General features: G+C 35.1%; 1 long non-coding RNA gene across 1 annotated transcript; it reads right to left on the reverse strand.

The window, feature by feature from the left end:
- Nucleotides 1-2,231: 2,231 nt before the first annotated feature.
- On the reverse strand, nucleotides 2,232-23,488 carry LOC127174928 (uncharacterized). Its single transcript, XR_007828927.1, has 3 exons — nucleotides 23,425-23,488; nucleotides 20,735-20,841; nucleotides 2,232-2,453 (listed from the first exon to the last, which is right to left on the reverse strand). It is a non-coding gene; the product is annotated as an uncharacterized LOC127174928 (long non-coding RNA).
- Nucleotides 23,489-25,117: the final 1,629 nt, after the last annotated feature.

Raw genomic sequence — 25,117 nt, forward strand, 5'->3', positions numbered from 1 at the left:
CGGGTGATGAAAAGAGCCGACAGGTGATGGATGGACGGATGAATGGATGGATGGATGAATGGATGGATGGATGTGAGTTATAACATTAGGAGAGATAGAAAACCGAGAGTTCCATCCATTTTCTGAAAGAGAAACACTCCCTGTGGGAGAAAAGATGGGTGGTTCATGATCGGAACAAAAAAGGAAATAAAAAAAAAGCAATGTCAACTTCTGAGTGAACTGTACAGCTTCCGTGAGGGGTACAGGAGAGAAAAACAATTCAAGCCGAGCGTGAAAATGAAGTAGGGAATTTGACCTACGGCATCCTGGCTCACAGGTAGGATGAGGCCGCTGGAGATCCCATTCCGCCGGATTATGACCTCCTTTATTTTCTCCCATTCCCCTGGAGAAAAAGCCTCCAAAGCAGAGTTTTCTGTACAGAAACTATACAAAGGCATCAGTTGTTTCGGTTGATTGACATGTGCTCTCATCTCCACAGATGTTGCTGGCTGTCCCTGGATTTTCAAGGCTCAAAATGCAATCAAGAAAAAGGTTCAGTTCAGTTTTGGGAAAAAGCCTGTGTTTGTTCAAATAACTGCATGTAGAATTATTAATCATGTGTGAGAATCCATTTGGTCTACAGCTATAAATGGGTCGGGGAGAGGTCAGGGAAACAAAAATGGAATTTCTGAATTCCATGCATTCGTTGTTGCCAAAGAAAAAGTCTTTCAGACATATAAAGCTCTGGCAGAAGCAACTATGTAAATGCACTTGGAAGTGGGCTGGCATATTTCAGGATTAGATTTACATACAGGAAAATCCTCTGGTTATTAACAGGTGGTGGTTAATCCCAGCATGCCGATGGTGAGAGGCAACACACACTGAGACCTGCCAATTGTGCCAGCCAGAAATCTCATTCTCATATGCCAATATGTATAGATGACTCACAAGGAGCTGAAAATTGAAATCCCTTTAGTGGCCTGAAAAGCTTTGAAATTTGACCTTAATAGTATGGAAGGCGTTTGAAATATATTTATCAGATGATAAAAAATAAATAAACCATTTTGTTTTAACCATCTACAAAAAATGTGTGTGTATATATATATATATATACACATATATTTAAGAAGACTTTTATGCTTATCAAGGCTGCATTTATTTGATAAATAATGGTTTCTATTTTTATATACAGGACTTTAAAATACAATTTATTCCTGTGGTGCAAAGCGGAATTTTCATCAGCCATTACTCCAGTTACTCTTAAGTGTCACATGATCCTTTAAAAATCATTCTAAGATGCTGATTTATTAATAGAATTGTCTATGTTGGCAACAGTTGTGTTGCCAAATATATCTTTGGAACCTGTGATACTTTTTTCAGGATTCTTTGATGAATACAAAGTTAAAAAGACAGCATTTATTCAAAATATAAATCTTTTTTTTTTTTAACAATATAATCACTTTTTATCAATCTAACACATCCTTGCTGATTCAGTATTCATTTCTTTCAAGAAGATCAAGGAAAATGTACTGACCCCAAATTTTTGAACGGCAGTATTGTTAGAAAAGATTTCTACTTTAAATAAATGCTGTATTTTTAAACTTTTTATTCATCAAAATCCTGAAAAAAAGTATCACAGGTTCCAAAAAAATATTAAGCAGAACAACTGTTTTCAACACTGATAATAAATCTATGTTATAGAATATTAGAATGATTTCTGAAGGATCATGTGACACTGAAGACTGGAATAATGATGCTGAAAATTCAGATCAGATTTTAATGTATATTCAGTTAGAAAAACATTCTTTTACAGCATACTATATAAAAAAAAAAGTATTTTTGATCAAATGAATACAGCCATGATGAGCATAAGAAACGTCTTTAAATAGATAAATACATGAACCTTACTGATCCCAAACTTTTAAATGGCATGATATTTAATTTTCATTTAAAATTTTCATCATTGTATTATAAAAAGCAACTGATAATTTGGCTTTTTTATTTCACTACAATAAAGCAATAATTTATATATGGGTTGACTAAAAATGCATTGCAGTGAACAATTAATGTCAAATCAACAATTGCTTTTTCAATTAGGATGCACTGTTTCTGTGAAAAAAAATATGCACTTATTTTTATTATTTTTAATAATAAAAAACTTTCCAAAACAAACTTTCCATACATCTACAAAGAAATGGTTAATTAGGTTTTAATTTTTATTATTTCATTATTCGTTTTCACATGAACGTTCATATAATAAGAATGAGAAAAAAATAAATAAATAAAAAAATCTGCTATACTGTAAAATCATATTGTCCTGTCAGAGCCACAGTCTTGTGGTCAGTAGTCTGACATATGGTGCAGCAGCACCTCAGGCGACCCGAGTTCATGTCCTGACTTGTGGTCTTTTCACGATCCTGTTCCCCTCTCTGCCACCTCATTGCATCCAGTCTCTCTCCTTCACTGTCCAAGAGCTTGATAAAAATGAATAAAAACAAAAACTGAAAACCTACAGTACAAAAACACCATCTATTAAACTTAATGCTAAACATTCTGAACTGTCATAACTTACAGATGATTAATGCATTAAATCATGACTGCCCAAATTTGGTCAACAGAGTCATATTGAGATAAAACAGCGCTGTTTATTTTTCATTAAATATGGGCCTCAAAGGGTCAAAAACAACAAAAAAAGCTCGGCTCCATATGCAGTTGAGGTCAAAAGTTTGCATCCTCCTTTCAGAATCATTAAGAAGGTAATTATTTTACCAAAACAAGTGGGATCATACAAAATGAATGTTTTTTTTTTTTTTACTGACCTGAATAGGATATTTCACATACAGTAAAAGATGTTTACATATAGTCCACAAGAGAAAATAATAGTTACATTTATAAAAATGACCCCGTTCCCCCTTGATGACCTTGTTCCCCCTTGATTCTTACTACTGTGTTGTTACCTGTGTGTGTGTTTTGATTTGTTTTGTTTTTATTTTGTTTTGTGATAGTTGTTTGTGAGTCCCTTATTTGTCCTGAAGAGTTCAACTGCCCACTGTTCTCCAGAAAAACCCTTCAGGTCAGAGATTCTTTGGTTTTTCAGCTTTTTTTGTGTATTTGAACCCTTTCAACAATGGCTGTATGATTTTGAGATCCATCTTTTCACACTGAGGACAACTGAGGGACTCATATGCAACTATTACAGAAGGTTCAAACGCTCACTGACGCTACAGAAGGAAACGCGATGCATTAGGAGCCGGGGGGTGAAAACTTTTGAATTTGAAGATCAGGATAAATTTAACTTATTTTGTCTTCTGGGAAACATGTAACTATCTTCTGTAGCCTCTGAAGGGCAGTACTAAATGAAAACAATACAATATTTAGGCAAAATAAGAAAAATGTACAAAATCTCCATTCTGTTCAAAAGTTTTCACCCCCCAACTCTTAATGCATCGTTTTTCCTTCTGGAGCATGAGTGACTGTTTGAACCTTCTATTAAATTGCCAGAAGTAAGTATTTTTATTAATTTCAAATGATAAAAGTGTGTGTATGTAGACGTCTTACAGGCACAGAAGCAAAAATGTCCTTGTTAAATGCTAAGGTTTAGATAAAAAGTGGAAAATTGTCACGAAAAACTAAATTATGATTGCAAAAAACCTTGACCAAAACTAAAAAGGACCTTGGGGAACAAATAAAGTAATATTAGAAAACTGTGCGATACGGCTGCTTAATATGACGGTGAGATTGGGACACCTGCTGAATTTTATCTTCGATGGCATTTGCAGCTGCAGTATCTTTATATCTTCTTCCAGCAAGCCAGGGAAAGCCTGTTCAATAAACAGATTATTAATTTCCTCATAATTCACAATAAAGGCACCAGATGGTAAGATGAACTGTGGAGTCAGGCAGCATGGTGCTCACCGCAAAAAAAAAAATGAAGGGCAAGTAATTTCACGGTCCTGTCCCTCTCTACACTGAGCCAACCACAGAAAAAGCCTCATTAGTGGACAGAAAACGTCTTGAACCTTGAAACTTTATGAAGTTTATTTGAAAGCATGTTGTGGCATATCAAATAAAAGTAAAGGTAAGTATTATTGTTGTTAATTAAACTTTACCTGAAGAAATATTTTACCTAAAAAGAAAATGCCTTCATATTGTTCCAAACCCAAATGACATATTTTCTTCTGTGCAACACTGATCAGTGTTGGTAACCCAACAGTTTTGGTACCAATGATTTCCATTATTTGCACAAAAACATACAGAGATATTTATTTTAAAATATCTTGAACTGTGCCTGTAAAAGAAATAACATTGCAGAATCCTGTGACATTCCACTTATTTATATTTGTATTTTTAAAATATATCAAACAACCCAACAACAGTGTTGTATGGCCAAAATTAGCTACAAAAATCCAAGAAGTCAGTCCAAGAAAATACAAAGTATTTCTTCAGCCTCATTGGAAACTAAAGCAAACCATTTAGAAATCTCTCAATTATTCAGTAAGACCTACCCAAATCATTCTTCACTTTTATTTTCATCTTTTTTCTCACCAGAAATATGCAATAAAAGACTGAAAGCAAAATAAAAGACAACCACAACTGTGTGCTGTATGTGTACATCATAACCTGAGCGGTTAATAATACCAGCATGTGCTTCTGAAAAAAAGAATTACACCCACTTGAAGAAATAAAACAATCCAAGGCCTTCAAAAAGCAAATATGCAGCCAAAAACACATCCTTGAGAAATCCCACAAGCTGATTTCCCTCTACTATAACACATAAGCACATAAAATACACTACTTTACCATATGGCTTCTAGAAAAATGCATCCACCTGTAATAATCTGCTGTTAAATGAGACCTAACTGCATAACTCTTCGATAAAATACAATGCAGAAGATAAAAGTAAACAACATTATTTTTTCCACCATAATACAAATCAGCTTTAGTTTTAATTTACAATCTCAAGTTAAGATCAGGAAGAAACCTTAAGAGGAACTAGGACACAGCAATGTTGTGATTGTTAACAATTCTATTTTATTGATTAAAATAAAAGCTAAAATAAAATATTGAAATAAAAGCTGAAATACAGTAAAACATAAATGTTAGATTTAAAAAATGTGATTTTATTTCAGTTGGTTGCCAAAGCTACTTTTCTCATTTTCATTTAAGTAGAAATGCTAAAATTACTAAAACTTAAAATTAATAAAGCAATTAGAAATAATTAAAATAAATAAACAATAAAAATGACAAAAGCACAAATTAATAAATCCAAATAAATAAACAAAATTAATATAAAATTAAAAGCTAATTAAAAACATTACAAATACTGCTATAATATCACTGACAGCACAGCATTTCCGATCCAGTTTGACCAAGCAGCATTAGAGCGTTGATATTTAGTATGACGTGGCTTAGCTATCATATTTGTTAATCAATAAATGTAATGTTGTAGGATGCAGGCAGTAATGAGAAACATCCTTCTTGATGAGCAGATGTTGGTAACTCATTTCTACTAAATGAGAGGCAATTCAGACGAGGTAGGAAAGAAATGAAAAACACACAGGAGCGTAAGAACAACAATACTCATCTCTGTATTTCTGAAGGTTTTGACCTCCAGAGCAGGTTGACAGTTGACTGCAGTTTACTTTATGGATCCATCAATCACAAACTGATGCTTAGTCTTGCGTAGGCAGACTTTCGACTTATGGCATAAAGCCTGGTCCAAACTGCGGCTTATTCTGAATCGCTCACTCAGACTAGAAGAGATCGGCTGAGTGATGTGAACAACAGACAGATGTGGAAAAAACACATTTAAGTAATTGCACAACACTATAAAACCTGATTGGTTGCACAGAAATTGGCAAAGAAATTAGTGTGCACAGACATAAAAAAAAGAAAATTTGCTGAAAATTGACTCATGCAGATTAGTTTGTTTCTTCATGAGAACTGATTTTTAGCATTTACATCACTTGCTCACCAATCAATCCTCTGCAGTGTATGGGTGCCGTCAGAATGAAAGGCAAAACAGCTGATAAAAACATCACAATAATCCACACAAATCCAGTCCATCAGTTAATGTATTGTGAAGCAAAAAGCTGCATGTTTGTAAGAAACAAATCTATCATTAAAGCATTTTTGGCTAAAATAAAGAGTCTGAATCAGGAGAGAAATATTCACAGCTCAAGCAACATTTATAACAGTCCAAAACAGTTTTAAACAAATATGCGGGTGGATTTTGATGTGAAAGGACAACAGGGGATGGACTTTTTCACTGGAAGAAGCATTTTTATGGATTATGGACATTTAGTGATGATTTAAAGTTAAAATGCCTTGATGATAGATTTGTTTCTTACAAACATGTAGCTTTTTTACTTCATAAGACATTAATTGATAGACTCGAGTGGTGTGGATTACTTGTGGATTATTGTGATGCTTTTATCAGCTGTTTGGCCTCTCATTCTGACGGCACCCATTCACTGCAGAGCATCCATTGGTGAGCAAGTGATGCAATGCAAAATTTCTCCAAATCTGTTCCGAAACAGACATTAGATAAAAGCACATTCTAAATATAAAACTATAAGACATCAAAAGGGTTTCTTGAACTCAGCATAGAGTGCATGCATACATTTCTCAATGCGCTTCAGTGGTCACAGTCAACGAGGTTGCTAACAATGTTTCTGTGACCTGATAAAAATCACAAAAAGCAGATGACGCAACGGATCTGTTTTCTCATTACAAGCTTTATCGTTTCTATTTCTGCAACTGCCATTTGTGTAACACTCGTGGTGAAAGAGCTTTGTGGCAGTGGATCAGGAAGTCCCAGGAATAATGACATATCTTTTTTCCAGCCCTGTGAAACCCACCCTTTTTCTTCCTTTGTCTTTCTTCCTCCACACAGATCTGAGGGGTAGGAGTCTGTGTCGTGATATCCCAGAGCTCACTGAAGAGCAGCAACATGAAAAGCTCAATGGAAAGACCCCATTAGCTGTTCAAATAGCTCTTGTGGATTTCACTCTTAGTATATACTGCTTTCCTCCTTCTCACCCTATTTATGGCTGGGAATGCACTAGTGATGAATTTTGGTTCGATTAGAAACAGCAATATTACAATTCTAATCCTGTTGTCAACAACAAAATAAGATTTTTACAATTCTCTGAAACACAGCTGCTGTCACAATGCTGGACATGTTTTAGGTGATTGCCAAGGCATTGCTATGTGGTTACAAAAGATTTCTAGGTGGTTTCTAAGGTGTTAAAGACGGCTGTAAGACTGTTCTAAGTGGTTGTTAATGTGTTCTGAGTGGTTACTGGTGTGTTATAGTTGCTAAGGCGTTCAGAGTGGTTGCTAGGGTATTATATAAAGTTGCTAGAGTGTTCTAGCTCAGGGGTAGCCAGGTTCGGTCCTAGAGAGCCGCTTTCATCGGTGTGGTTGCCAGATATCAAGAGTTCAAGTCAGAGCTTCTCTGTTAAAAGGTTTCATTCATTCTGTGTTTTGCTTAATTTTTGCAATCTGGCAACCATGTGCACACACTCATTCTGAAGCGTCGATGATGTCCTGAAAACACAGACAAACAATAAGCTGCAGTTTAGCGATCATCGCATGAGATGTTCTGCTTAAATGAAAATGTCCTTCAGCCTGTGTTAGCTATTTTGTTTACGATCCGGTTGCTGAATAAGTAAGGGATAATCAACGGTTTGCCGTGCATTAAAGGATTTTAAATGCACAACATGGAGACAAAGAACGTTGATTATCCCGCTTATTCCATGGTCATTAGCCAAATTATAGACAAGTGAAAACTAGTATTGCTATTTGCAGTGCAATATTTGACTGAATGGGTAAAAATTATGGCTATTTTTGTCATTTATGGAACATTATCTCTAGCATTCTGCCCGCTAGACACAGACACAGAGAGGTAATATTGCAGTAAGATCACATTTATTTGAATGAATTAAAGCATTTATTTCATTTAATTATCGATTGAGAGAGAGAGAGATGACAGTTGTGTGTGTGTTGCCTGCCTGCTGCACATCTGCGCGTTTCTCTCTACAAGGAGTTAATTACTTCAAAAACAGCGATTTCACCACCTCCTTGCTGAGGAATATAATGTAGCGATCTAGTATCTAGGCTATTTTATTAATGAAAATCGTGAGGAAGTGTTGAAAACAACTCTATGTGTGTGCGCAGTGCAATCTGTGATTTCTCTCTCTGTTGTTCCAGTTGCAAATGTTTTGGTATTCATGTGCTTATTGTTTTTGTTTGCACTCCAACAACACACAAAAAAAAAAAAAAAAAAAAAACAACAAAAGAAAAGTCAAACTTGATCAAATTTCACACAAAACTCAAAAATGGACTGGACGAAATTATTGGCACCTTGCCAAAATTGTAAGAAATAATTGCTTTTCAAGCATGTGATGCTCCTCTAATTTGTATTTAGACACACTTGTGGCAAGTAACAGGCGTGGGCAATATAGTAATCACACTTGCAACCAGTTAAAATGGAGAAAAGATGACTCGACCTGTGCTGTGTGTCACACTGAGCATGGAGAAAAGCAAGAAGTGTAAAGAGTTGTCTGTGGATTTGAGAAAAAAAAAATTGTGGAAAATCTCAAAGTCCATCTCCAGAGATCTAAATGTTTCTGTGTCCACTGTGTGCAATATCATCAAGAGGCTTACAGTCCATGGTACCGTAGCTAACCTCCCTGGACGTGGACGGAAGAGCAAAATTAATGAGAAATTTAAAAAAAAAAAGGATTGTTCAAATGGATAAAGAACCCCGATTAACTTCTACACAAATTCAAGCTGGTCTGCAGACACAGGGTACAGCATTTAGCTCGCACTATCCATTGCCATCTGAATGAAAAACTACGCCTTGGTAGGAGTCCCAGGAGGACACCAGTGCAGACACAAAGGCATAAAAAAGCAAGACTGGAGTTTGCCAAAACTTATGTGACAAAACCAGAATCCTTCTGGGAGAACGTACTGTGGACAGATGAGACAAAAGTAGAGCTTTTTGTTAAAGGGACATCACAGCACTGTTTACAGAAAAAGAAATGAGGCCTTCAAAGAAAAGGACACAGTCCCTACAGTCAAACATGGTGGAGGTTTAAAGATGTTTTGGGGTTACTTTGCTGCTTCTGACACTAGATGCCTTGACTGTGTGAATGGTATCATAAAATCTGATGATTACCAAAGAATTTTGGGGTGCAACGTAGTGGCCAGTGTCAGAAAGCTGCATCTCCACCAGAGGCCATGTGTCTTCCAGCAGGACATTGACCTGAAACACACTTCAAAAAACACTCAGAAATGGTTACAAACAAAGAGAGTTCTGAAATGGCCAGCAATGAGTCCAGACATGAATCCCATAGAACACCAGTCAAAACAGCAGTTGAGAGAAGGCATCCTTCAAATCTGAATGACCTGGAGCAGTTTGCCAAAGAAGAATGGTCCAAAATTCCAGTAGAGAGGTGTAAGAAACTCATTCATGGTTACATGAAGTGATTGATTTTAATTTTTTCTAAAGGGGGTGCTACCAAATGTTAAGTGCCTTACCAGACACTACTAAAAATCTAATCATTAATGAGGACAAAGCAAATAAAAGCAACATTTGCATTCACTTCACTGGATCACAACGGACACTTAACAGTCTATAAAGCCACTTTGTCACCAAAAACAACACAAGCTTGGTGTCAGCCTAATGAGATAATTGCCAGGCTAGAGCAGCCGCTGTCCTTGACGCCACTAAATGTGTTTTAGAAAGTGAATTTAGAAGTTATTGACCACTTACAACGTTCTGAAGTTGAATTTGAACAGCATAAATGAGCCTCATCATCCCTCGTTCATTAGCGTAATGTAAATCAGCGCTCCACAATTACAAGAGGAGGAGGCGGAGCCCGATGACATCATAAGGAGAAGGTCAAGTCTACGAACAGCCCTTCAGAAGCTTGTCTGGATTAATTGGCCCTGCGAGGAAACATTAGAACAGTTTGAGAAGCTGTGGTGACTAAACACTCCCTGACCCGCGGTTAAGTGTGGGGAGATTCACGTCTGCGAAACTGTTATTACAAACAAAGCAATCTCTCGGGGCACAGTAAAGACATACTCATCAGAGCAAAGGATTCATAATTGTTGCCCTTTGCCATGGAAATGGGTTTGAGATTATTGCAGCATGACAACAGTATCAGGGTTTTATGCACTGTTACTCGACGACAGCACAAACAAATACATCATGATAAGAATCGTACTATTCAACAATGGAGAGATGATGTGCCCTGTTTTCAGCATGTCAACCAATGTTTTTTTTATTTTTATTACAGTGCTAAGGCAGGACTGTACTAATAAAAAAATATAATTATAAGTTTGAAATAAGAATGTCACATTGTGATTTTAAAAAACTCTTTTAAAAAAGAAAAAAAAAATGGTGCTATCAAACAATTAATCGTGATTAATCGCATCCAAAAAGTTATTGTTTGCAAAATATGTGTATATTGTGTATATTTATTATACATACATATACACACACATACATATATATATATATATATATATATATATATATATATATATATATATATATTCTCAATATTTAGATTTTTTTTTTGCACCCTCAGATTCCAGATTTTCATTGTCCTATTCTAACAAGCCATACATCAAGGGAAAGCTTATTTATTTCACGATTAATCGTTTGAAAGCACTAAAATTAATACTTTCATTCTGCAAAAACATTACAATTATCAAGTGATAGTAAGGACTTTTTTTATTTTATAAAAATGTATAATCATACAAATTTCTATTTCTAATATATAATATAATAACATTTTTAATATATAAATTTATCTCTAAATTATTAAAATATTTCACAATATTACTGTCTTTACTGCATTTTTGATGAAATACATGCAACCTTGATGAGCATAATACACTGCCGTTCAAAAGTTTGGTAAGATTTTCGAATGTTTTTTAAAGATGTTTTTTTATGCTTATTAAGGCTGCATTTATTTGATCAAAAATACAGAAAAATCAGTAATATTTTGAAATAATATTGCAATTAAACATAATTGTTTATATTTCAATGTACTTTAAAATATATATTTGTTTTAATAAATATAGAATTTTCAGCATCACTACTCCAGTCTTCAGTGTCACATGATGAGATTTAAATATATATATATATATATATATATATATATATAGTTTCAAGCATTAATTATAATTCAGCATATTAGAATGATTTCTGAAGGATCATGACACTGAAGATTGGAATAATGATGCTCTGTAAAAATAGAAACTACTAAAGTTTGGGTCAATACATTTTTCTTTCTTTTTCTTTTTTTCTTTTTTGAAATAAATTAAAGTTTTTATTCAGCAAGGATGTGTTAAATGGAAAAGATTTATAGTAAAGACTGCATTTTATATATATTATATATTATATTATATTATACATATCCTTGTTTTGATGCTATATTAAGCAGCATAACGGTTTCAAGCACTAATTAGAATGATTTCTGAAGGATCATGACACTGAAGACTGGAGTAATGATGCTGATAATGCTTTGCATCAGAGGAATAAATTCTGTTTTAAAGTATATTAAAATAGAAAACAGTTATTTAAAAGTGTAATAATATTTCACTTTTTTCTGTATTTTTAAATCAAATAAATGCAGCTTTGATGTGCAGAAGAGACTTAAATAAAAAAAATCTTACTGATCCTAAATTTTTGAACGGCAGTGTAGATTTCTTTTAAAAACACTAAAACATTTGAACAGAAGTGCAAAACCTCATTGTGAACTTAAGTCACAATTATGAGAAATAATGTTGCAATTGCAGAGTCAAATTCTAAAAATTTGTACAAAAATTAAAAAACCCAGACATTTACTGTTTTGAAGCACTGGAATTTCTATTTGGAAATGCACATCTAGTTCTTCCTTTTTTACTTCAAAGTCTATAAAGTCATGAACCCGAACAGCTTTGGATATCAGAAATGTCAAAATCGAAATATCTGGCATCATCAATATGTTTGAGGACTTGAAGCCTGTTGTCACCCGTCACTGCTGACAGCCTGCTGGAATGGAAGAGCAATACAGGTGAACAAAGATCATGCGCTCATGTTCACAGCGGCACACGGCAGCAGCAGCTTCGCATGTCAAGATCACTTGACTTTTTGCCTCATAGTCATATTGCTTCTCAAATAAAACTTTCCTGACACATCAATCGTTTAGAGGAATAAAGAAGTGTCAGAGTGTGACAGGCAGTTGTTCAGAGAAGTTTGGAAAATAAGCAGGTTGTAGATGATTTATTTACATAAACCCTGTTGTTTAGTATGCTGTTAGTTGAGTGCACTAAAACAACTGAGCCCCACTTTTGCCTTTAAAATGATATTTATTTATTTATTTTAGAAAGCTCTACATGGTCATTTTCTACCCTGTCTATAAAACTCAGCTTTAAGGATTCTATGTAAACATGTAAAACAGCATTTCCTCACAGGTTGTGGGATTGTTCACACTTCCAATATAGTTCGTGCTGCTCCATCCTTCAGTAACAGCCTCTTTAGAAAGCCTGATTAGATTGTGACAGGTTCATAAAACAATCCATGCTGAAATGGGGCACGCAAACTATTAAGGTCAAAGGAAAAATCAAACAATAAATGTTGTTTTGATGCTCTTTAATGTGGTGTGACAAATCGCTGTAGCTGCCTAGTCGATTCAGACGGCAGCGCTGTGTAACACTGTCTCCCCATCAGCCCGCCGCTTCACTACAACTTACAGCAAGAAAAATAAATATCAACATCAGAGGGTTTGTTGAAAGAGACAGTGCGGCTGAAATGCATCATTTCTCATGTAATCAGAGTTTCAGCAGCAGGAAAACATCAAAGATGTAAACAACTTGTCACCTAATATTCTGGAAAGGTATTCAATGTCCACAGCTTGACGGTAGTTGGCTAGAGAAATGAAGCAGATTGCGATTTCAAAGGGGTCATGAATGCATTTTTTCAATTATTTTATGTTTCCTGAGGTGCAGTTATAATCTCAGTGTTTTTCTTATCAAAACCAATCATAAATCATTATTTTCTACCTTGAATTTAGCCCTGTTGTTATTTTTACTATAACAACTGCCTTGATGAACCAATTGTGAAGTGTTGATTGTAGCATTTTAATACAACAGTTCTTTCTGATTCTCGAATCTGATTGGCTGAGAGGAGTGCAATATTCTATTGATAACACAACGCCAACCGTTTCACTGTTTGCATCACTCCGCTTGTGTTATTTCTTACAGTGAGTGCCATCCACTATAATTTTTACTGTTTTTGTCATGGAATATAGTTTTAAGAGTTTTTAGGCGAGAATGTACTTGTTTTGACTTCAAATATGCCATTTGTTAAAGGGGTCATCGGATGCTAAGTTCACTTTTACATGCTGTTTGAATATTAATGTGTGTTGGCAGTGTATATACACATCTACCCTATAATGATAAAAATCCATGCAGTGGTTTTTAATTAATCTGTAAAAAATAATATTCCCTTTTTCAAATCGAGCCATTTTCAGATGCCTGTCGTTGTCACACCGACAGAAGCCGCTCCCACGATAGTTGATTAACATGAACGTTTTACCTCAGATATAGCTGTCACAGTCCGCCCTCTTTGTTTCGATGCCAGAGCAGGGATGTAAGTTAGACAAGAATATCTCCAATTGAGCGATTGAGGTGTTGTGTTGCTGGATGTAATAATGAACATAGTGGTCGTCATTTACTCCCGACATCTGAGCCGCTGAGTGGAATACATTTGTTTGTGAAGGGAATGTGCCTCCTGATCTACATATATCCGTCTATGTTTGCACGAATCATTCATGATCCAGCTTCACTTACAGCAGAAGTGAGTATATGGGTTTTTTTATGAATCTTTGCGGTCGCCTTTCCTAATAATGTGCTAGTTAGCAAGTTTAGCGGCTAAACGCGGCTGAAGTAAACAGGCTCATCTCTCCACAGAGAGAAGAGAAGGGCGGGGTGAGCAGAGACCATTTGCATTTAAAGCAGCCACGACCAGAATGAAATGATTTTTGCAGAGCTGATTTTGGCAAGGTAAAAAGGGTGTTGCTTTACACAACCATTGAGAATTTTTAACCAAAGTATATTATAGACTTTTTTCATTAAGACCCTAAAAAAATCATATCAACTTGTGGAAAATGGGCACCCGATGACCCCTTTAAGAAAGATAAATTCTATTTGAAAATTTGCTTTGATGTTTTCGGAAATGTTAGCTCCAGGGCGTTAGCGGCCGTTCAGCACTCACGAATCCACTGAGAGCAGCCTCACCTCAGCCAGAGCTTCTGGAGTTTGCTGCTGGCTCTTATGTCTCTATACACTCTAAAAAAAATGCTGAGTTGTTTTTTCAACTCAAATGATGGGTTGAGACTGCTGGGTAAGGATGCTGGGTTGATTTAACCCGATTTGGGTTAAAAACTGGTTTTAATTTATAACCCAGCGGTGCTGGGTTAGGAACGCAGACCCAAGAGAGAGCAGGCAGGTCGTGTTCATCCAACATCACCAGTGCGGGAAGCCGCCATTTTCTCAGCGTCTGCAGATGCGAGTGAAGGACACTTTTCGGTAAGTAAAGAATAAAAATGTAAAGTCATCATTCTTTATGTGTGTCCGGGAGTATTTTGAGATTTTATGGAATGCGGAAAAAGTCGGAAAAGAGCTTTTATTGGAAAATACGCTGATGTGGTTTTTGCCTCAAAAATAGTCTTAACGGCCTCTTCTACTGAACGGAAGAGATACCTTTAATACAACATCTGTGAGTTTCATATGTCATATTTACAGAAGATTTAGGTGTTATTGGAGGGTTATTAACAGATTTACATGTTAATTCATAAACTGAAAGTTAAAAGTAATGTTTTGCATGTAATATTTCAGACTTGTGCACTGAGTCTTCATTGTGCCCGCACCGGGAGTTAATGGCACGGAAGACTGCGTGTGTGAGGCGGCGTTCGTCTCGGGTTCTTCAGAAGAGAGGGAAAGACTGTATAAGGCAAGTAAAGGTCATAATTCCACATTATAATTTTTTTTTTTGAGACTAGTAGTAAAAGAATGTTTGCTTTTTTGTAGATGTTGAAAGCCAGAGACATAGGAGAGCTTCATTCTTTCAGGATTAATGTGAGCTATTTTTAGAAAATACATGTTTCTGTTGTCTCCTGCCTGTTTACTTCACATTTTGATGCAACAACAGTATGACAACATGTTCACATTTTAATTAAACCACTGATGTCTGTGTTTTTCATTGCAGAACCTAAACCAACTTTGGAGTAAACGACACAGAAGCCTGCTTGTGTGAGGAGGCGATCTTCTCAGCTTCTTCATGAGAGAGGGAAAGATGGTTTAAGGCAAGTAAAGGTCATAATTTCCTGTTATCTGTTATTATCTGTTATTATTATTTTTTTTTTTTGACTAAGTGTAAAAGAATGTTTTATGTGGATGTTAAAAGGCCAGAAACATAAGATTGATGGGAGTTATTTTTCAAAAAATAAATGTTCCTGTTGTCTGCTATTGTAGTAATCTAGAGCACTGTGGTAGACAAAGACAATAAACAACCACAAAATATTGTTGAAATTTTAAAACAGTCTAGTTACCTATTCTTACATAACTGGATGCACCTCAGTTTGAAAATGGTTACATTTTAACTTAACGTTTTCTTTTTAAATGTTTTTCTCTTTTAGGCCACTGATGAAGAACAGGTGGTGACTGGGATGAATGCTGGATGTCACATAGCTGCCCTCTTTTCCCAGTGTTCCCCCAGCTTAGCCCTTTTGTCTAAGACATGAACACATACTTGGGTTTTTAAACTGTTTATTTACCTTAATGTGACAGCGAAGTGGAGAGATGGATTACACACACACACTTACACATCTACCTCTTGACCGTAGTGTTTCAGACTGGCCACCTGAACACTAAAATTAAATGGGCATTTAAGTTTTTCTGGGAAACTGTTGGCTATCACCTGGATCAGCATACATAGTGGCAGCCATCTTGAACTGGGTAAAAGACCCAAAAGGACTTTTGTCAGCCTTTTTATATCTTTGCTGTGTTGCATCATGGGTAGTGGGAGATACCAAGTATGAGTGAAAAGGGGTTGAAACTGTTTTAGGATGCATTGTACTTGACTTGCTATAATTATACTGAATTGAAGTTCTGTTTTATTGTGATATTGACACTGGTGATTTGAAAGAAATGTTGAACTTGATTTTTAATCCTTTTTCATGTGCTATTACTTCACATTACTTGCCGGCGAATGTATGGTTTTTGAGAAATGGTTGAACCCCATGTGTATAAATTCTCATGTAATGAAGCAGTCAGGTAGTCTTTGACTGGTGTGCAGTGAGTGCAGTAGCTACTGAGGAGTACTCTGATTGAAATTTTTATTATCCCTGATCCAAGGTTATTTTCTTTTGTTTGTTTGTTTTGTACATTGAAGTTGGATTTTGTTTTTCTTAAGGATTTCCTTTTTTGAACCTTTTTCATGTTTTTGCACCTGTGAGCACTCTGCACTTTACTGGCTTGGGAGAAAATGAAATAAAAAGAAAAGCTGGCATTAAATGTCATCCATTCGTTATTCGAAGAACTTTAAGTGGTAACCCAAGGTGAACATTTGACACTGGACAAAGATGAGTCTTTGGTCTCATTAATCAATTATTTGTTTCAGAGCAAACAGTTTTGGCTGAGGGCAAAATCTCATAACGTTATATTTTATAACTGTATATCAGAGCGCTGCCTTTGTACTCTTGACGGAATTGCCTCGCAACTTTTACGATGGATCTTGTTGTTTATTAAACATTATTATACAATTATACAATTTTGGATAAATAGTAGTATTTAATAATAGTATTGAGAAACGTGTGTGTTTGTAATGGTGATTTTAGTTTCATTGTTCTGCCATTAGATGGAGACAAGAGACTGTTTTTATGAGTGAGTCAGCAGTAAAGACTTTTATATTGAAAGAGACTGAAACAGGGTTGTAAACAAGGAAGTTATTTTTGCTTTCAACAAGACCTTATAAGACAGCCAACAAATGCACTGAGCAGCGCTGTCATCGTAAATCACCCTTGACAGATGAAAGGATATTACGAAAGATATTGCTTTTCTCAGCTGACATTCAAACTAATGTTTTCACACTCTACTCTACATAATACACAGCTTTAATACAATAATACAAAAAGCGTTCAATGAAGCAACTCAACGTTCCTTTGTTACTAGTTCTAAAGTGATGTTTTCTAATTAGTAAAGGAGGCTTGGGCTCAGCTGTTAAACTGCAAGCTTGAGATTTAAATATATGGTGGAAGTAGTTCCGCAGAAAAGAGAGTTTTTAAAGACACTCCATTGTTGTCTCTCTTTTTATATACATACTTGTGTCATCGAACTGTTAATAAATGCAATATCACAATAAATGCATATTGGTACGCTGTGATTACTTACGGCTTATTGCTTATGGCTACCTATTACTTATCACAGCCATGCTGACATATAGCCATAACACACTGCTACTCGTGTGATATTGCTCATATATTTAGATCTACTCCCATTGCATTAAAGGTTGCAGCGCTGCACTGCAGCCGAACACAGACGTGTATACGGAGCACACGATCCAAAGATCTCCTCACTGCAACATGATTTCTACAATCTTACAAATACTTCAGGGAAAAAAAGAATAACGCAATGTAAATAACTAGAATGAACATTGTGAAATTGATCATTTATAGTCATCTGCTTGTTTAATTAATGAATAAACGGCAGTAAACCACTTTCTGGCAAAAAAAAAAAAAAAAAAAAGAAAACATCTCTACGTGAGACCTTACATATTACACTATATTACATTATTGCTCTTAGACTTGAGTGGTTCAGAACACACCTCTTTGATTACATACAATGATGACGCATGTTAAAGGGCATGTCAAGGAGAAATCGTGATGCCACAATTGCCCAACTTCAAATCAAGGGCAGGGGTGTAAACTTTTGAACAGAATGAAGATGTGTACACTTTTTCTTATTTTGCCTAAATCTAATTTTTTCATTAAGTACTGCCCTTCAGAAGCTACAGAAGATACTCACATGTTTCCCAAAAGACAAAATAAGTTATGTTACCCTGATCTTCAAATTCAAAAGTTTAATGCATAATGCTTAATGCATCTTTTTGCCTTCTGGAGCATCAGTGAGTGTTTGAACCTTCTGTAATAGTTACATATGGGTCCCTTAATTGTCCTCAGTGTGAAAAGATGGATCTCAAAATCATACGGTCATTGTTGGAAAGGGTTCAAATACACAAAAATGCTGAAAAAACTAAAAAAAATTGTGGGACCTAAAGGATTTTTCCGAAGAACAGCAGGCAGTTTAACTGTTCAGGACTCATGAACAACTATCACTTAAAAAAAAAAACAACAACACAGCTATGGATTATTCAGGTAACAACACAGTATTGAGAATCAAGTGTATGTAAACTTTTGAACAGGTTCATTTTTTATAAATTCAGCTATTATTTTCTCTTGTGGACTATATGTAAACATATTTTATGTGAAATATGGTATTCAGGTCAGTACTAAAAAAAATACCAAGCATTTTGTATGATCCCTCTTATTTTGGTCAAATAATTACATGCATATTCTATATTTTATATATATATATATATATATATATATATATATATATATTTTTTTTTTTTTTTTTTTTTAATTGTAAGCTGTTGTTGATGTCTTAACATCAAAAATTGCAATCTCTAGAGACAGTTTCTCAATATCAACGGTCTGAGAGGTAATACATTTTTATATCACTGTGATACTAAAACTTCTTTATTGCATAAAACTGAAAATGTGTTTCTAGGTCAAAATGACTCAAAATAACACCGTACGTCATACTCTTTAATGCAAAAGGCTTGTAAATAAATCAGCACTGTTTCAAAAATGGTCAAATAAGTGAAAGAATAGATTTTTTAAAAGTTCAAAGTCTCCATGTTAGCGACAAAGGTCCTCTTCTAAATATATTCATAGTTAAAAAAAAAAAAAAAAAATTTCCCTTAGCACCAACATAACCATGTTTCCCGATGCTATTTCATGACATGCACCATTCTAACCATGATACCTTTCATGTTTTAGCAGTTCTTGGGAAAATGAAACAGGGGGATCTGGACTGATTTTTGAAAGTGCAAAATAGTCTCATCTTCTCTCACATTGTCAACAACCTGCTGTTTACTGTCTCTCTGAGTTTCTCCATCTCACTTACGCATAAAACATTCATAACTGAGATGGCAGATGAAAGAGCAGCGCTGGGTAAAAATGAAGCAGAAAGAGATGAAGAGCAAAAGAAGGAGAGGGAGAAAGTAAAAGAGGAAGAGAAGAGGAAGAGAGCGATCGTTCTCCTGAGGGCCAATCCCTCTCTGATTGCCATCCACAAGTATAAACATGGTCTTTCAAAGAAGGCACTAAACATAGACTTATCATAATCCTCACAAATAATACACAGGATTGCACATTCTGCAATGTGCAACTTTAAAAAATGACTTTGTAAATCCTACATAATAACAAGTTAAATTGCTACGCCTCAGATGCAGGACGAAGATGTAAATATTTGCTTCTTTGGCAGATTTTAAACCTTATCTCTCATACTTAAGAAACATTGTATTTTTAATGCAAATCGCTGTAAGAGACACCGGTGCTAGTTGTCAAAGTGGCTACATCTCGGGTTCGAGTCAAACACAGAAAGTAGTTCAACACTGTCTTAAATTAGAATAATCCGGCCCTTCAAATGAAAATTCGGGTACCATCATATTCACAGTTGCTAGGCAAAAGTACACACTAGCATGCATTCATGCAAGATTAAAGCTGAATATGCTCTCAGGACAAAGTTATTGGTTCAGCCTGCTGTTGCATGAATCGTATCAATTGTTGCTTCTCAGATTTTGATGAAAAATAATTAAACAGAATTGCATAATATATTTCAAAAGTGGAATTGTGATAAATGGCTTTGTTTTTCACTTTAGACACTTTTAAAAAGCCTCACTGCATTGAAAATATCATATGAATAGATTTTTTGTTTTTTTTTCTGGGCCAAAAAAAAAACATTTCAAGGTTAGAACTTTTAGGACTATTCCCTGGGATAAAAAAAAACAAGTCCCAGTCACACCCATAAATAACTAATTAAAAAACACTTAAAAAGACATTAGCGAAGACTTTTTGAAAAGCATTGAGAACAAAAGCACCTTTCGTTTATTCACTATTATGAATACTGGCCTGAAGACAATCACAGCCATTAAAACAGATAAAAATGAGACACATCAGTGTTTTGCAATCTTGACATCTTCCCTTTCTGCAAAAATTTGCCATACTGTACATCTGTACATCTTAAATTTTTAAATATGACCTTGCTTGTCACAAGTTAACTTTAGGTGCGGATTTCGTTCAAACATTTTTATGGATTAATGAGTTTTCAGGCAGCAAGCACAGGCAGAATCTTGTTTTTATTCCCGTCGGGAGATAAAAATGTACAGACAAGTGGTACATTCTGTTTCTCACAAGGTCTGGCCTCCTTTTTTGGAGTGAATCATTATCTTTACATTCAGGACTGGATGTCTGTGAATGAATCTACAAGAAATACTAGTACTATGTGTCATTTTGGGACGGAGCTTTAAATGAAATGTTGATTCTATAAGATTTCTCAGTTTGTCATCGAATACTACCTTAAAGGAATAGTTCACCAAAAAACAAAACTTTGCTAAAATTGTACTCACCCTCAGGCCATTCAAGATAGAAGTGTTTTTTTCTTCATCAGAATAGATCTGGAGAAATTAGCATTACATCACTTGCTCACCAATGGATCATCTGCATTGAATGGGTGCTGTCAGAAAGAGAGTCAAAACAGCTGATAAAAAAAACATTACAATAATTCACAAGTAATCCACACAACTCCATTACATCAGATAACGTCTTGTGAAGTAAAAACCTGTGTGTTTCCAAGAAACAAATCCATCATTAAGGCATTTTAACTTTAAACTGCCACTTTTGGCCAAAATAGTGTTTCTTTCTGTAAAAAAAAGTACATCCTCCCACACCAAATCTAGTAAGTAAGTAAGTAATGTTTTATTTATATAGCGCCTTTCAAAAACCCAAGGACACTTCACATAAAGAAAAACTCTTCACATATTTGTTTAGAACTATTTTGGACTGTTTTTACTTATAAACGGTGCTTGACTGATGTATATTTCTTTCATTCTGACGGCATTCATTCACTGTAGTGGAATGACTGATGAGCAAGTGATGTTAATGCTAATTTTTTCCAAATCTGTTCAGATGAAGAAACAAACTCATTTACATCCTGGATGACCTGAATGTGAGTAAATTTTCAGTAAATTTATTAGTGAAATATTACTTTAATTCAGTCAGGATTTGCACTGATTGTGAACAGTGTTGGGCATGTTACTTTAAAAGAGTAATTAGTTACAGTTACTAGTTACTTCTCACAAATAGTAACTGAGTTAGTAACTGAGTTACATCATTATAAAAGTAACTAATTACCAATGAAATTAACTATTGTGTTACCTTTTAAAAAGATGTTCAAATATGTAAAAAAAACTTTTTAAGCACAAAAGCTTGTGTAGCACAGGTTCAGGTATGCGCATTCACAACGTACTATTGAATCATGTCGAAAGGTCACACGGAACCGACTCGGACCTTTGAGTCTCGTTCAGCAAAATGAACGAATCTTTTTTCATTTCGTTAATTTTAGCAAAATCAGCGTCACGTGACAGCCCCATAAGATGAACGAATGACTCGAAAAACCCAAAGACTCAAAACAGGTGAACTAATTCCAGTACAGAACCTAATAGGATGTTACGCATGCGCGACTGAACAAATCACTCCCCAAGACGACTCGTTCTTCGCGAGTCACATTAAAGATTCGTTCAAAATGAAAGAATCATTCAAGAACGACCCATGGACGCACATCCGAGAGCCTGTGCTACGCGAGCTTAAAAAGTATACAAATTTTTATTAAAAAAAAAAAAAAAAAAAAAAAAAAAAAAAGACTGATCGTTTCGCTAGATGAGACCCTTCTTCCTCGGCTGGGATTGTTTAGAGCCCTTTGAAGCTGCATTTAAACTACATTTCAAGTTTAAAATCGGGGGCACAATTGAAGTCCATTATATGAAGAAAAATCCTGAAATGTTTTCCTCAAAAACCATAATTTCTTTACGACTGAAGACAGAAAGACATGAATATCTTGGATAACAGGGGGGAGGGAGTAAATTATTTGTAAATTGTTGTTTTGGAAGTGGACTTCTCCCTTAAAGGCACAGTTTTTTAAATATCTTAAAGTACACTTAGCATCAGTCAGTCAGGCATTATATGATGACATTATGATAATTTAAACAACAAAACTGCTACAAATTCTACTACTATAACAATATAAAACGCACTAAGGATTAATGAGCTGCTGGGTTCATGAATATTAATCAGCTTTTCTGTGTTCGCTCAAACTGATTTGCTGAAATCAAAACAAGAACGATAATAGGTGAGCACCAGCCAATGAGATGTTTGCGCATTAGTCCCGCCTACTACCGGAGAAACAGGCAGATCTTATGCTGCATTCACGCCATATCGTATTTACTGTAATTTCGAGATGACAACATGTGACGTTCTACTCGGAGCTGTTCACGTGCTCAGACTCGTAATTATGCTTTTCTATAGCAACACTATCAGCACCTAAACAGAGCCTACGTTGGTCAGCTGGTACAGCGGTCATGTGGTACAAGTCGTAGCTCTCAGAAGACTCCCAGTTCACAAGTTGCAATTACGAGTTCTACGAGGACGTGGACGCTTTTACCAGTTGGAATCTCGTAATTACAGGAATTCCGATATGGCGTGAACGCGCCTTTAAAAGCTGAAGAATTACAGAGGAGCTCCATTATTTTGACAGGAAAAAACAGCATAGAATATCGTTTACATGTAGCGCATCAATTCTGCATGGTATGCAAAATAGCCCCATAAGTAACGCTGTTATTCCCATTTCTGATTGTAAAGGGGTCAAAATAAGTGCTGTGTGGCATGTATGCAAATACCTCACCAGATGTCATATCAAAGCCACTGGAGGCGTTTAATCAATCATAATGATTAATAAGATGATTACCTGGTATAATCCTGCACTACATTTGGCATGTTTTCAATACTGCCAGTCACCGCAGAATCGCACCCTGACAGCAGCAACGCAATGATTTGGGTTCAATCACTCAAATGACAATCTATAGAGCCACAGCTTTCTTTACATGCAGTAAGAGAGCCATTCTGAAGATTTCCAAAGAAAAAAAATCGTTTTAAATAGAAACCTAGTGATTATAGACAAAGACTGAGCTAAAAGGAGTCCATTGAGTGTGATGCAATGGAAATGCAAGGAAATAATTGACTTAAAGGTTATAACTTGACTCACCTAACTGACTCCATAATGTGACGCCTGCGGCGCTGCTGTTTTTCCCTCAAGCAGAATTATCTACAACTGTCCTGTGAAATTTAAATTAAAGAAATTAATTTACTATTTCTCTCAAGGTAGCAATATGCATTTTTACACAGAGGGTAATGACCTGTTGCGATGCTAAAATTAACATTAATTGTTCTCTTAACATTTAGTGCACAAATACAGGTTTATCCTCATCATCCCTGTGCTGCAGTCATTTATATTTGACATTCATTTAGTCTAAGCTTTTAGTGAGCAGCTAAGAAAATGAGTTTTCCATTAAGGTACCCCTGGAATAATTTTCTGTAATTACTTGCTTAACATTTCTAGTGTCTTTCTTTGATGATTGACATGGCTGCTTGTTATGATGCAGCCTCTACAGTAAAGCCTGCCGTCAATCTCAGGATGTCAGGGCATTGAAAACCTCAACCCTCACATTGTTCCAGTGTGTATGATTAACTGACTTTCTGTGAAAAACAAATGATGTGACTGTGACATGTTCAAACCCCTACTAAACTTGTTTTCTCCGCTCGTGCAATAAAGAGCAAAACACTAAATACTTTACACAGGTAATGGAGCCTTATACCGAGCAAAGAGTAAATCATCATAATTAATGATTTTATGAAGCCTTCATGTACCAGCTAATGAATATTTAGGAGAGAAACATCCCTAACCAGGTCTGATTATTACAAAGCAAATTACTGAAATTCCCCATGGGATCTGACTCAATCAATTGCTGTCTTTTAGTACTCGCTATTAATGGTGCCTGAATTTCCCCAGGTGCTTCAACATGGAGATTTTATCCCATGATTAAATTACGGGTTGTGTGCTGTCAGGCTTGTTTTATATATCCAGAGCTCTTACAGTACAGTCATATGGTGTGATGCATCTCATCCTTTCTGAAGCTTGACAGTCCCTGCGTTTTAAACTTGCAAGAGCTGCATAACCATTTTTTCTGAAATTTATTTTTCCAGAAAAAAAAATAACAGCATATGGGATGAGTAAATACAGAATTTTTTGAGTTTCCTTTAAAGGGATAAACCTGGATAATTTAATACAGTGTTTCCCAATCATATTCCCACATTAGTAAGGCTGAAGCGGAAATGTGTTCCTTTTGGCTTATACTATACAGATTATTGTTTACCATTCTCATCAATCTCTCTCTCTCTCTCTCTCTCTCTCTATATATATATATATATATATATATACTGTATATAGATAGATATGCCTGAGACATTTTATGGGATGCAAGCATATTAGGGTTATTAAAACCAAAACTAAAATAATTAAAAAAAATAAATAAATAAATAAATAAATAATGAAAATTGAAAATGAAATAAGTATTGAAAAAAAAAAAAAAAAGAAAGAAAGAAAATAAAATATTTTTTATGGACTTGCCAATTTGCCAAGACTAACTTAACTAAACTAAACTAAACTAAAGTAAAAAACATATTTTATTTCATGGATTGCCAATATGCCAAGACTAACTGAAATGACTAAAACTAATAAAATTAAATAAAATTAAACAAAATACATATTTTATTTCATGGACTTGTCAATTTTTTGCCAAGACTAAGTAAAATGTACTAAAATTACTAAAATTACTAAACTAAACTAAACTAAAATACATATTTTATTTCATGGATTGCCAATTTGCCAAGACTAACTG

This window comes from Labeo rohita, chromosome 13 (assembly GCF_022985175.1).
Source record: "Labeo rohita strain BAU-BD-2019 chromosome 13, IGBB_LRoh.1.0, whole genome shotgun sequence".
Lineage (NCBI taxonomy): Eukaryota > Metazoa > Chordata > Actinopteri > Cypriniformes > Cyprinidae > Labeo > Labeo rohita.